The following is a 12,863-nucleotide window of genomic DNA, read 5'->3' on the forward strand; positions in this document are numbered from 1 at the left end:
TACAGCCCCTGGTACCCACCATTTTATTGCTGTCTCCATGGATCTGACTAGCCTAGGTGCCTCCTGTATGCCACTGAAACAGCACAGCCTTGCGTCCTGGGGCGGGTAATGTCCCTAGGTCCCTGCACAGTGAACAGGCACCAGGACAGCCCGTGGGTTTGTTTCTTTGGTATAAGCTGTTGCTGCAAGCAGCAAGAGGAACACATCAACTTGAGTCATTTCACCTCCTAATGCTCCCGGGTGCATGGTGAATGTGTCCAATGGGCAGCTCATGGCTCCTTCATTACTACATAGCACGAGTCACTAGTTACCCGCCAAGAATAGAAAGGCTTGCTTGCCCTGAGTCAACCTGGCCAGTTCTGTATTTTAGTCTCACTTGCAAACCCCAACCAGCCAATTCTATGTACTAACTTGTACTGTCAAGATACTTCCCAGGGTGAGCACCAGAAAGCCAAACCCACACCAGCCGAGGCAAAGGAAAAATGAGATGGGGCCCATGCAGCTAGACTCAGGCTCCATTTCTGAGAGAAGCTCCATGCCTCTTCACAGTCTGCCTTTGTCTTCTCCATGTTGGCTTCGTCCTCAGACTCCACACAGTGGAAGGTGGCCATCATCAGAACACCAAACTTTCGTCCTTCCATGTGCAGAATCAGCAGAGAAAGCGCTCAAATGCGGCCCTGCCCACACAGCACACCACACTCGGCCTGCCTTAGTTATGCTTGCTGAGAAAAATACCATGACCAGACCAGGGCAATCTATGGGGCCTCTGGCAATGGAACCATATTCATCCCTATGGGCTTTGGGAGCCCATTCCCTATGGAGGGATACTCTCTCAGCCTAGATACACGAGGGTAGGGCCTAGGTCCTGCCCCAAATGATGTGACAGCCTTTGGTGATCCCTCATGGGAGGTCTCATCCTCCCTGGGGAGTGAATGGGGGATTGGTGGGGGGTATGGGAGGACAGGAGGGAGAGGGAACTGGGATCGGTATGTAAAATAAGATTGCTTTTAATTTTAATTAAAAAAAAGAAAACTTGCTATCTATTTGAGGGTGGCTTAAAAAAGTAAAAGTTAAAAAAAAAAAAAAACAAGAAACACTATGACCAAAAGCAACTTGGGGAGGGAAGGCTTTATCTCATTTTATCACTCTCAGGTCACACTCTATCACTTAGGGAAGTCAGGACAGAAACTCAAAGAGGAGCCTAGAGACAGGAACTGAAGCAGAGGCCATGGAGAAATGCTGCTTGCTGACTTGTTCTTCATAGATTACTCAGTCTGCCTTCTCATGCAACCCAGGACCACCTGCCCAGGGATGGAACCACCCACAATGGGATGGACCAATCCATATCACTCATTAATCAAGAAAAGCAACACAAACTTGTCTATAGACAAAGCTTATGAGATGTTCTCAATTCAGAGTCCCTCTTCCCAAATGATGCTAGCTGGTGACCAGTTGACATAAAACTAACCAACACAATGCCCTTTCTTAGCTAAGCCAGTGGCTGTGGTAAGGTGTGGATCACACATGCAACCCTGGAGTTGGGTTCGGTCAGGGCCATCCCTGCCTGGATTGTGGGATTGAGAGAGGAAAGAAAAAGTTCCCAAAGAAAATCCAGGCTACTGCACAAGAGTATAGTTCAATGGCAAAGGAGTTGCCTAGCGTGTATAAGGATCCTAATTCAATCCCCAGCACTGAAGAAAAAAAGGAATGAAAGGTGTGGTGAGGAGGAGGGGAACAGAGAAGGAGGGTAGAGGAGGGGAGGGGAAGGAAGGGGAGGGGAGGAAGGGAGGGAGAGGAGAGGAGAGGAGAGGAGAGGAGAGGAGAGGAGAGGAGAGGAGAGGAGAGGAGAGGAGAGGAGGAAGGGAGGAAGGGGAGGGGAGGGGAGGGAAGGGGACGGGGAGAGAAGAAACACAGTCGGCTGGGCTACTCTCTTGAGAAGGGAAAGATTGCTGCTACAGAAGCAACGGGGCTGGAGAGAGCACAGTGGTTTAGAATTCTTGTTGCTTTTCCAGAGGACCCAGGCTTGACTCCCAGCACCTACATGATAGCCCACGAGAGTCTATAGCTCCAATTCCGGGGGATCTGATGCCTTCCTTTAACCTTCCCAAACATCAGACTTGCATGTGATGCGCAGATATACATGCAAGCAAACACCCATAAACATAAAATAAATAATTAAAAATTATCAGTAAAAGAAAAAGAGAGGGAGGGAGGGAGGGAGAAAGAACGACCGTCATCGCGGGAGCTATGTTTAGCATTTCCTGAGGGCCATCTACAGTCCACAAAAGCTGCTTCTTGCAGAGAGGTTGACTTCTGGGTGAAAATGATGCCCTCAGTAATAATCCTGCCAAAAAAACATTGCCTCATGCATTAGCCTTTCCCAGAGGGTAACAGGACCCTGCAAGTGACAGGAAGTTCAGCTCACACCAGCTGAGGAAAAAACCCAAATCTGATATAGTAAGTATTTTTAACAGCAGGAGTAAATAAAGGCTTTCTTATTATAAAACATACATAGATGGGCTGTTTTTGGTAAACACAAATGCTATTTAAGTAAATTGTCTTTCAAATTTAATATACTGCATACGTGCTTCTCAATGCTTCAGTACTCTGCTGGGCTGCGGGAGTAGAGCTGTTGGTAGGATGGTGGCCTCCAACACACAAAGCCCTGGGTTTGATCCCCAATGCTTTACAAACCCAGCATGCTGGAGCTTGCATGCAATCCCAGCACTCAGTGTAGAGCAGGAGGAGTGGAGATGTAAAACCATCCCTGACTGGTTAGCCTGCACTGCACGCGACTCTGTCTCACAACATAAACGGTTATGTGTTTATTTTTTTAACCAAAAGTAGGAGTATTTAATAGTTTCTGTAGCCTTCTGAATTCTTATTATAAAATAATCAGGAGTGACCACAACGGTGTTTACATCATTCTTCTCCTGTTGACACGTATATAAATTCTCAAAAGAAGTTAAAAAAAATCAATTAAAAAAGAAAGAATTAGACTCAGGAGAAGCTTCACAGCCATCCCCTCCCAACAGCCCATCGCTGGGGTTAGAACCCTAGTGATCCAGCCACTCCCAAAGCCCCACCCCCTGACATGGCTGCATTGAGGACCAAATCTTCACTGTATGATCATTTGACATTTCTCATCCTAACCATGAAAGCCCACAGTTCAACGACTTGAGTCTCAGTGTGGGGCACTATGCGGAGGTCGTTAGAGAGAGGGAGGGAGAGAGAGAGACACAGACAGACAGACACAGAGACAGAGAGAGAGACTCGTGTGTGTGCATGAGTCTCATACATGAAACATACATGAAGCTTTCAAACTGCAGCACTAATACCATTCTCGTTAATATCATTGCGGCTACACTACTAGGACTATTAATTTGCCGAATCTTAATTACTGCTTAATTATGCAAGTTGTAATCCCACCGAGCCCAGTCATGTGAGGAAACTATCATGGCCTGGCATTGCTTTCATTCTCTTGAGAACCCATGTCCCCAAAAGCCACTGGGCGGTCCGCAAACGCACTCTGCTTTCCCTTTGCACATGGCAGCCCTCTAGTGGCAAAAGGGAGTATCTCTGCGTTCCGGCGAGCTGGTGAGCCGGGCACCTCTATATAGGTGGAAACCTCTGGTTTATGCAAACAATTGATGTTGGGGAATACGCCTGCTGTAGACCTTGATAAGGAGCATGATTCGTGGCCCTGCCCTCCTCGACCACAAAAAACCTGAAAATATCGCAGTGAAGCCTCCTAGTGACTTGCCCAGAGGGCCCACATTCAGCATAGCAGGTCGGGAAGGACCTTGACTGAGGACCACATTCCTTGCTCTGGGCTGCAGGTGGCAGAGGACTCTCACGGCTCCCGCTCCTGAGACACCGCCTGGTAGAGAATAAAGATTCCTCACCCCACCACTCCCTCTTGCCCTAATCACACGTAGACTCAAAGAGCAAGGGCTTTGGCACACACCACAGCACAGCAGGACCAGAATCCAGACTCCTTAGGTACCCGCCAAAGTCTTTATCAGTGTTTCTTGGAGCTGCCTTTCTTGGGCAGTGGGATTCATCTCCCACCCGCGCCTGGTGAATACGTCAATACAAGCAGGTCACATGCAAGCTGGGCACAGCGCATAACCAAAACTCCCTTGCATGGCTGTGCAAGTTGCTCACGGCACGAGGCTCCTGGCCTAAGGGCCATGGGGATCTGGAATTCAGCCCTGATCTAAGAACAAAGCTAGGCTTGCTGGTGAGGGGCTATGTGCTGGGAGAAAGGGGTGCAATTTTCTAATGAGTTCTTTGTGAGCAGGAGGGTACAAGACAGGGACTCTCTTTTCCCAGTTTTGCAAAGGCACAGAGTGACTGCTACAGTTTAAATGTGAACTGTCCCCTCCATGTGCTTGTTTTGACTGCACTGGACCAGCCACAGTGCTGCTGTAGGAGGCTAGATGGTGTACGGACACCAGAAGGGACCCACCTTTGCAGGCTGTTATCAATAGTGTTCCCTCTGGCTTTCTGCATCTGTAACTCACCAAGACTAGAGGAAGCTATGCCACCCCTCCCATTACCATGGACGCCACCATTCCTTCCTGGCCATCGTGATCTGAAACTGAGTCGAAGCAAACCCTTAAGTTGCTTCTGTCTGTTATTCTGCCACAGTAATGGGAAGCCGTCTGCTGTCCTTGGGAACCAGGGGACACTTCCTGGAGCAAGGGTACTGGAGGAAGCTTCAGCCAGACTCTGTTTCTGTCTTCCTACATGGAGAAATCCCTCCAAAGTGCCCAGGGCACTAGCCGGGGAGGGCACTAGCCTGAGCAGCTAACTTCGTCCAGGCTCTGTGTTGCCCACCGGGGACGCCTCTAGGGACTGATGTTGGCTCTTGTATGGAAGGCTGGTACTGACACATACTTACCACCCTCTCTGTCTTGGTGCCTCAAGCCTATCTCTAACAGCCAAACTCATTTTTCTTGTTCCCAGAACACCCTCAGCCTGAACAATCATTCCGGCCTCTGCACTGTAGTGCTATTGGTATAGGAGTTGTCCCTGTGAGGTCACAGTGCTCTTGAAGGACCCTCCTGTCTAAGGGGCCAGAGAGCCAGCTCACTGATTAAGAACACGTACTGCTCTTCTGAAATACCTGGGTTTAATTCACAACACCCACATGGCAGCTCATTACTTTAACTGTAGCTCAGTGGCTCTCAACCTGTGGGTCCTCGACCCCTTTGTGGGGGGGGGTGTCAAATGACCCCTTCACGGAGGCTACCTAAGAAATATCAGATATTTACATTACAATTCACAAAAGTAAGAAGAGTTATGCAGTAGCAAAAAAATAATTTTAAGGAACTAACCGTGTTTAAGGGATCGCAGTTGAGAATCACTGCACTAGTTCTAGGGGACCCGGCGCCCTCTTCTGGCCACTGAGAACACTGCATGCACATGTGTTGAGTAGCCATTTCCTCTCAGATTGAAACATTCCATCTTGCCGGGAAGCTCCTGTAACAGGAAGTAAACAACACAGCATAGCTTCAGGAAGTCCCTGAAACTGACCAGATCTTCTAGACCCTTCTCTGCCAGACTAAGCAATAAAAGCTGAGAGTCCCTCTCAGAGGAGCAGAGTTGAGCTGCAGGCCAAATTGCAAAGAAGACTCTGAGGCCAGACCAGCTGCTTGGAAATGGTTTAGACCAGAGTCACTTGGAAAGAACAGTTTCCAATCTGCAGGCTGTGCAGGGTGCTCCAGGTTCCCAGCATTTGTGTACTGTCGCCCATGCTGGGGCAGGTCTTGGTGATACAGCTGTCTTTGGGTCATTTCTGCCCCTGTTAGTAACCCCAATAAAACTCATTGGTTTACCACATTGGACTTTGGTGGTGTCTGTTCTTTGGTCTGCTGTGGGCTCCTTATCTAGAGTGAGTAAGGCGCTTGTTGCCTCTCGCCAGGAAATGTTTAGTCACAATAACATGGTACACAAGCAAATATTCAGGCAAACCAATGATACATATAAAATATACATAAATAAATAAAAAGTTTTAGAACTTGTTTGTAAAGAGACCCTCCTGTCTGTCACTTGGACAAGCACTTCCCATCTCTGTACCCATCTAAGGAAGCCCACCCACCTGTCCTAACGAGGCAACAGAGGCTGGGAACAGGAGCAAGCTGGCACAGGATTAACACAGGCCAGGGTTAACACAGGCCAGGGCTTGGGCATGTAGGCACCTCTTGCCTCGTCAGTTCAGCTGGAGACAGACAAGTACAAAACCAGACAGAGTCAGAAAAGATGACCCTCCCAGGGAGCTATGGGGCCACTGAGGCCTCTAGATTTGCCTTGTCTTGAACAGCTTAGGCTATCCACTGTCTATTGGTTTTCATTAAATTCAATAGCTGCCCCTTAAGCAACTGCTGTCCTAATCTGTAGCTACCAAGAGCGGTTTAGCCACACTGGCCATAGTCAGGCGAGAATTCTGTTCCCTCAGGCACCTGCTCTATCACCACTGCTAAAAGGATCCTTATCTAGATCTTTATCCCTGTGGAACTCAGGATTCAAAGGTTGAGGTGAAATTCTGCTCGCTCAGAGAGGCTGAAGAGCAAGTACTTAACCTTCTCTCCTAGCTCAGGCTCCCAAAAACCAACCCTCCTTCTGCTCTGTCCCACTCAAGAACCCTAGCTACGCATGGTTCCTCCCTCCCACTTCCTGTCAGCCTGTGACTGACTCAACCTCCTGACCACAGGTACATTTTATTTAATCAAACAAATTGAGCACGTCTTGCATCATTAAACAAATATTTCACAGCACGAACAAATGTAACACATCTTAAATTAATATTCCACAACAGCTGTCCCCAGCCTGCCATCTAGCTTGGTGTCCACCCTCCCCGGAGAAGCCAACTTCGAGAAGCACCAGCCTTCAGAGGCAGATACGACCAGAGTCTGGCGGTTTTTCAATGAACTTGGTCTCATCCTCAAGCATGTATATCAGGGCATGCAGAGAGAAAGGAGTTTTACAGGGAGACCCAAATCTTTGTGCGGGCTAGCCATTTGCTGAGACACGGGCACAAGTTCTAGAAGAGGAGCTCTGATCAGGCTGCAGACTACGGGCCCCTGAGGGTACATGCACCCAGTCTGCTGCGGACGACACCAGAAGCTGAGTATAAATATGTGCTCAGCAGTAGGCGGGAATAATAGCAGGGGCAGGATGAGCCCTCCAACCCCCTATGCACATTAGCAGAAAGGGGGAAGGGTTGTATCTTCCTCTTAAAAGCACTTTTTGTCCCAAAGATGGAAGTGTGCCGCCAGGCGTTGGTGACGCAGGCCTTTAATCCCAGCACTCGGGAGGCAGAGGCAAGCTGATCTCTGTGAGTTCGAGGCCAGCCTGGTCTCCAGAGTGAGTGCCAGGATAGGCTCCAAAGCTACACAGAGAAGCTCTGTCCTGAAAAACAAAAGCAAAAACAAAACAACAAAAAAGATGGAAGTGTGCCTAGCCCCAGGGAAAAATAGAGATTTTGTTTCTAAAGGTCTTTACTCATAAAATAATAATCCAGAGGTTTGGGATAGAGGAAGATCTGATAGAGGACTGTCCTCAGAACAGCCCAAGGTGAAGGACACTCAGCTGGATCGGATGCTCCCAGTGGTTGAGAGCAAGTGTCAGGGGGATGCTCTCAGGGGATGCTCTACAGGGCAGGCAGAGGTGGGGGCTTTCAGTGCCCACATCTGAAGAGGGCGGTGTTGGATTCCTAGAGATGTAAGACCAGTGCCTGGAAGCTGCATTTGCTTCAGGGGCCTCTGGAGCAAAGAATGAATGGCCTCTTTCAGGACAATGTAATTTATGGGATCCTTGTATAATTCTGAACACAGGCAGCCCTGAAAATGGATTCATAGTGAAACTACACACCCTCACAAGAACTGAATGAAATGATTTGAGGGAAAGGAGGAGACATTTCTTATGCCTGAATCATAGCCAAAAAAGCACATTATTGCCCACTACTGACCTTTGGGAGTCCTGTCCATCAAAGATCACAGCAATGCCACAATAAGAAAGGAAGGTAGGGGGCTGGAGAGATGGCTCAGAGGTTAAAAGCACTGGATCCTCTTCCAAAGGACACCAGTTCAATTCCCAGCCCCCACATGGCTGTTCACAACTGTCTGTAATTCCAATTCCAGCGGATCTGACACCTTCACACCAATGCACATAAAATATTTTTTTTTCTAAAAAAAGAAAGGTGATAGAATTTAACTAACAAAGACTTAATCTCCAAAACTGCTCCCTAAGGTGAGGGGTTGCATTTATAAGTAAGCCAGACGTTAGGGAGGAAATTCCCCACCCTGGCATTTGACCCAGTTGGGATCTCTCAGCTCTCACCAGAAAACCACGCAGGTGAACACCCAATCACACATGCCCCAAACAAGGGACTGTTCACACAGATGGGACAAACTCAGCATGGCTCCTCATCTCTCTGCAAGAAGCTTCCTAAAAGAAAGACTCAAGATTAGATTGAGAAATCAAGACAGACGAGGAGCTAGCCCACTCACCAAGAGCACAGGAGAAGGAAAGCCGCAGGCCCTTCAGGCACCATCCATCTAGGGAGCCAGCACGGCATTCACGGCCGTCAGTGACAGGTTTTCAGCACAGATGAAAGGGTCCAGCATTCCAAGTGCCTGTGGGTGAGGAAGGGATGGCCAGGAGCCATTAGAGGACACTTAGCAATTGTTGGCCAGGCTTCAGAGTGTGGCTAGGGACTTCAGAAGGGTCTAGGCGGGAAAAGAGGCCTAGAATCTGGGCTGAAGCCAGGAAGGGTGAGCTGCGGGCGGTGGGGAAGATAAATAAGAAGACTTTCCACAGGGCATGAGATAATTAAGCAGCCAAGATGGGAGGGAAGAAAGCAACACAGCCAGTCTTGGCAGGCTCTGCTGGGCGCCCACAAAGCCACTCACTGAGAGGTACTACATGCCTTTTCTCCTAAGAAATCGCTTTACTTAGCTTCCATGGGTCTAAGAGAGGGACCATCTAGGGTAATGGGGCCAGAAGGGGGGAATTGATGGATCAGGAGTTGAAAGCTGGAGGCTCGGTGGTTAAGGCCACTGACTCTTCTTCCAGACACTTCCCAGAGTTAGATTCCCAGCACTCACATGGTGGTTCACAACCGTCAGAGACTCCGGTTCCAGGGAATCTGACATCCTCGTCTGCCCTCCCTGAGCACTGCATGCACAGGCTTACATGCAGACAAAACACCCATACAAATTAAAGAAATAAATTAAAATTTTCAAAAAAGAGTTGGAAGCCAAACACTAGAGAGACAGGCGCCAGTCCATGCCCCACCCTGGAAAGTGATTTTTTTTTTTTTTTTTTTTTTTTTGCTTTTGCTTGCTTACCAACTGAAAACAAGCCATGACCTACCTGCCCCCTGGTGTGAGTTCTCCCTCCTGGCATAAGATCCCAGCAGCTGGCATCAGACAGAATTTGGGAGGAGGGATCTCCCCACCCAAAGCAGAGGTCAATGCTATGGTTCCTGTCCAAGACTGGCAGGCTGGTGGGTCCCTGGCTTTAGGCATGAGGCAAGGCAGAACTTCATGGTGACAGAAACTGTGGCCAAAGATGCTGCTCACCTTGTGACAGCTAGGAAGGAGGTGAGGGGGGACAGGATATCAAAGGATAGTCCTCATGACCTGTTTCCTCCAGCCAGGCCCATCTCCTAAGAGCCCATTCAGCTAGGAACTCATCAATGGATAAACCCATTGATAAGGTTAGTCTAGGGATCCAATCACTATTCAATAACTCTTAAAAACCAGGCCTTTAACACAGGAACCTTCTTGAAGGTCACTTCATATCCCAACTCTAACAGGAATTGGGACTTCTGACAAGGGTGATTCCTGTTCTAACATTCAGATGACTTGGGGAGGCAGGGAGGAGTTCCTCCTTCGGTATGTGGCTCTTTTCCAGGTCTGCAACAAGCTTCCGTGCACACAAAAGAATATTTTCTAAAGCCCAAGGCTGCCTCATCAGCACGCCTGATGGGAAGCCAACTTCCGGGCCTCCACCAAGGACTCATTTGTCTATACAAGGACCCGCCTAGGTCCAGGCGGCCCTTTCCTACATGAGAGCTGCCTTGTGGCTCCCAATTGAGAACAAACACCCTTGAGAGCTGCAGAGGGGGTCAGGCAATGGTGGCACACACCTTTAATCCCAGCACTCAGAGGCAAAGACAGAGGATCTCTGTGAGTTCAAAGCCAGACTGCTCTACAAAGTGATTTCCAGAACAGCCTGGGATACACTGAGAAACCCTGTCTCAAAAAACCAAACAGGTAAGCAAGAGGTAAGCACGGAAGACATGTGCCTGAAGGAAATGAAAGCCTGACCTGCTGAGGGGCTGGCCAGGACCTCTCCTCCACACCAGCCCAGCACCTGTAGGAACTGCATCAGCCAGCATGAGGATGACATGCCTGGGAAGCAAGAAGACAGCCAGGGTGCTGGCATCTGTTTGGCACTGGTGAGAGCCTTTTGCTGAGTCATAATATGGTGGGCAGAATGTATCTAAGTGCTCCATGTATGTACCTGTGCCTGGGGAGGTCAGAAGACAATGTCATTTCCCCTGGTACTGGAGTTATAGATGGTTGTGAGCTGCTGTGTGGATGCTGGAGATGGAGCCTGGGTCCTCAGCAAGAGCAGCGAGTGCTCTCAACCTCTGAACCCATCTCTCCCGCTCCAGAGAGTAGATTTAGCCATTCTGAGGGCTCATGCCTGATCACCTCCCAAAAGCACCATCAAAAATTACCCTGAGTTTGGAACCTGGGGATCATGTTTCCCACATGTCAGTTTGGAATTCCTACGATTGAAAGGACTCCCCAGGGTTATCACACAAACAGTAAATGGACCCAATGGCTGGGTGGAGGGTGTGGCACTCTGATGGGAAGGAACCCGGTGTGAAAGTCACTGGGATGTTGTGGTGTGGTGACATTGCTCTGTGAGGAGGGTGCTGCTGACGCTCTGAAGGAGGGAGCTTCAGGTTTTCCCTCCCCACAGGGCCCAGCTACAACAGAAAGCATGTCTTCTTGGAAACAGAAAAACAAAACAGTATGATGAAAGTCAAGTGTCAGGATCGAGTGTGGAGGTGTATTTTGGCTGTGTGTACTTGTTACTGAGAAAGTAGGTAACTAAAGCAACAGGAGGGAGGGAGAGAGGGAGGGAGGGAGGGAGGGAGGGAGGGAGGGAGGGAGGGAGGGAAGGAAGATTGCTTTTGGCTCACGGACTGAGGGTACAGTCCATCTTGATGGAGGCAATGGCAGCAGGAGCCTGAGGCCACTGGCCACGTTGTATTCACAGTCAGGAAGCAGAGCGCAATGGTCGCTGGTGCTCAGTTCCCTTCCTCCTGTTATTCAGTCCAGGGCCCCAGCCCACGGAATGGTGCCACCCACATTTAGGGCAGGTCTTCCCACAGTTAAGCCTCTCTGGAGAAACCAGGGGTATGTTCCCACGGAGACTTTAGATCCAGTCAAATCGACAATGAAGATTAATTGCAATGTTTTGTATTCTTTCCCACTTTCTTTAATGTTTAAGTTTTTTTGTCAACTAAAAACTAAGAGAGATGGGCTGGAGAGATGGCTCAGGGGTTAAGAGCACTGACTGCTCTTCCAAAGGCCCTGAGTTCAATTCCCAGCACCCACTGGGTGGCTCACAACCATCTGTAATGAGATCCGGTGCCCTCTTCTGGTGTGCAGATATACATGGAAGCAGAATGTTGTATACATAATAAATAAATAAAATCTTTTTAAAAAATTACAGAGAAATTTTAAAAAACTAAGAGAGAAAGAGAATAAATGAAATATGTTATGCTAAGCACCCTGCTCGTTGCCCTATTTCGTCATTATTCATTAGCAAGTATTCACTAAGCCAGTGGCGTCATCCCAGAGCAGAACGGGCATGTCAGACCTCCATCTCAGACACAGCAAGTATTTCTAGAGAGCCAGAGACAAGCATTAAATGACAAAACAAACGCATGAGCCATGTTGGCCACTCACAGTGCTCAGTGTTGTCCAGATTGAGACAGGGGATGTTGTCACACTGGCACAGGTGCCTCTAAACCATAGGCAGAGGAGCCATGCCAGAGGACCAGCTATGAAGGAACCAGCCACTTGTCCCCGTGTGTGCCCATGGCCCTAGAAAGGCCTAGGATGCCCCAGGGAGGTAACATAGCCCAAATCCAAGTGGTCATGTTTGTTCCTCTTGGGGAAATCAGGCTGTGGTAAACCCATACATATCAGACTAGCCAGATACCATCAGGCTTTCTTGACCAGTGAACTCTATGGTGTGACTAGGGTTCCTGCCGGCCACTTCCTGGAAACAGCTAGTGATCTGGAACTAGCATTAGGGGATCACAATGGCCCTTTAGTCAGGCTGGCCCAGACAATTCTCAGGAACACCATTAACAAATGAAAAGACATTCAGCCTCACGCTCATGTATAATTAAAAAACGCACATTGAAATTCAATATTTTCATCCATCTGCTGTTTAAAAGCTAAGGAGATTGATAACACGGGGCCCTGGTGAGGCTGAAGGGAATGACCTGACCCTTGGAGACTTTGCCGGGCCGATGTTGGGTCATTTGGAACTACCCATCACATTTGACATTGTGACCACGCTCCAGCTCAGTTGTTTCACTTGACTGAATCTATTCTGAGACATTCAGAGAAATGCTCTTTTAAAACCATGGTACAAGAATGGTGATGGAATTACACCCACAGCTTGGGCAGCTCTCAGGAGCCAGAGTAACAGTTCAAATGTTCACCAGCAGAGGCAGCGTACTAAAAATAAAATAACAGGTGAGAGCATTTAAAATCACCCAGGAGACTACTGTGCCAAACGTCACTCATGGTGAGAACAAG

General features: G+C 48.7%; 1 protein-coding gene across 4 annotated transcripts in view; it reads right to left on the minus strand.

Moving 5' to 3' along the window:
• Clec2l (C-type lectin domain family 2 member L) overlaps nt 1-12,863 on the minus strand; it is a 43,571-nt gene that overhangs the window by 25,553 nt on the left and 5,155 nt on the right. For 2 of the 4 annotated variants that reach the window (XM_035451232.1, XM_035451231.1), the window contains exons 2-4: nt 9,382-9,600; nt 8,517-8,642; nt 5,343-5,487 (exon numbers count right to left, since the gene is read on the minus strand). The gene's annotated coding sequence lies outside the window, so the exon portion shown is untranslated. Of the gene's footprint in view, nt 1-5,342; nt 5,488-6,106; nt 6,227-7,975; nt 8,144-8,516; nt 8,643-9,381; nt 9,601-12,863 lie in introns of those variants that run through there. The other 2 variants (XM_035451234.1, XM_035451233.1) reach the window with 2 other exon arrangements.

The sequence above is a fragment of the Cricetulus griseus genome (assembly GCF_003668045.3).
Source record: "Cricetulus griseus strain 17A/GY chromosome 1 unlocalized genomic scaffold, alternate assembly CriGri-PICRH-1.0 chr1_0, whole genome shotgun sequence".
Lineage (NCBI taxonomy): Eukaryota > Metazoa > Chordata > Mammalia > Rodentia > Cricetidae > Cricetulus > Cricetulus griseus.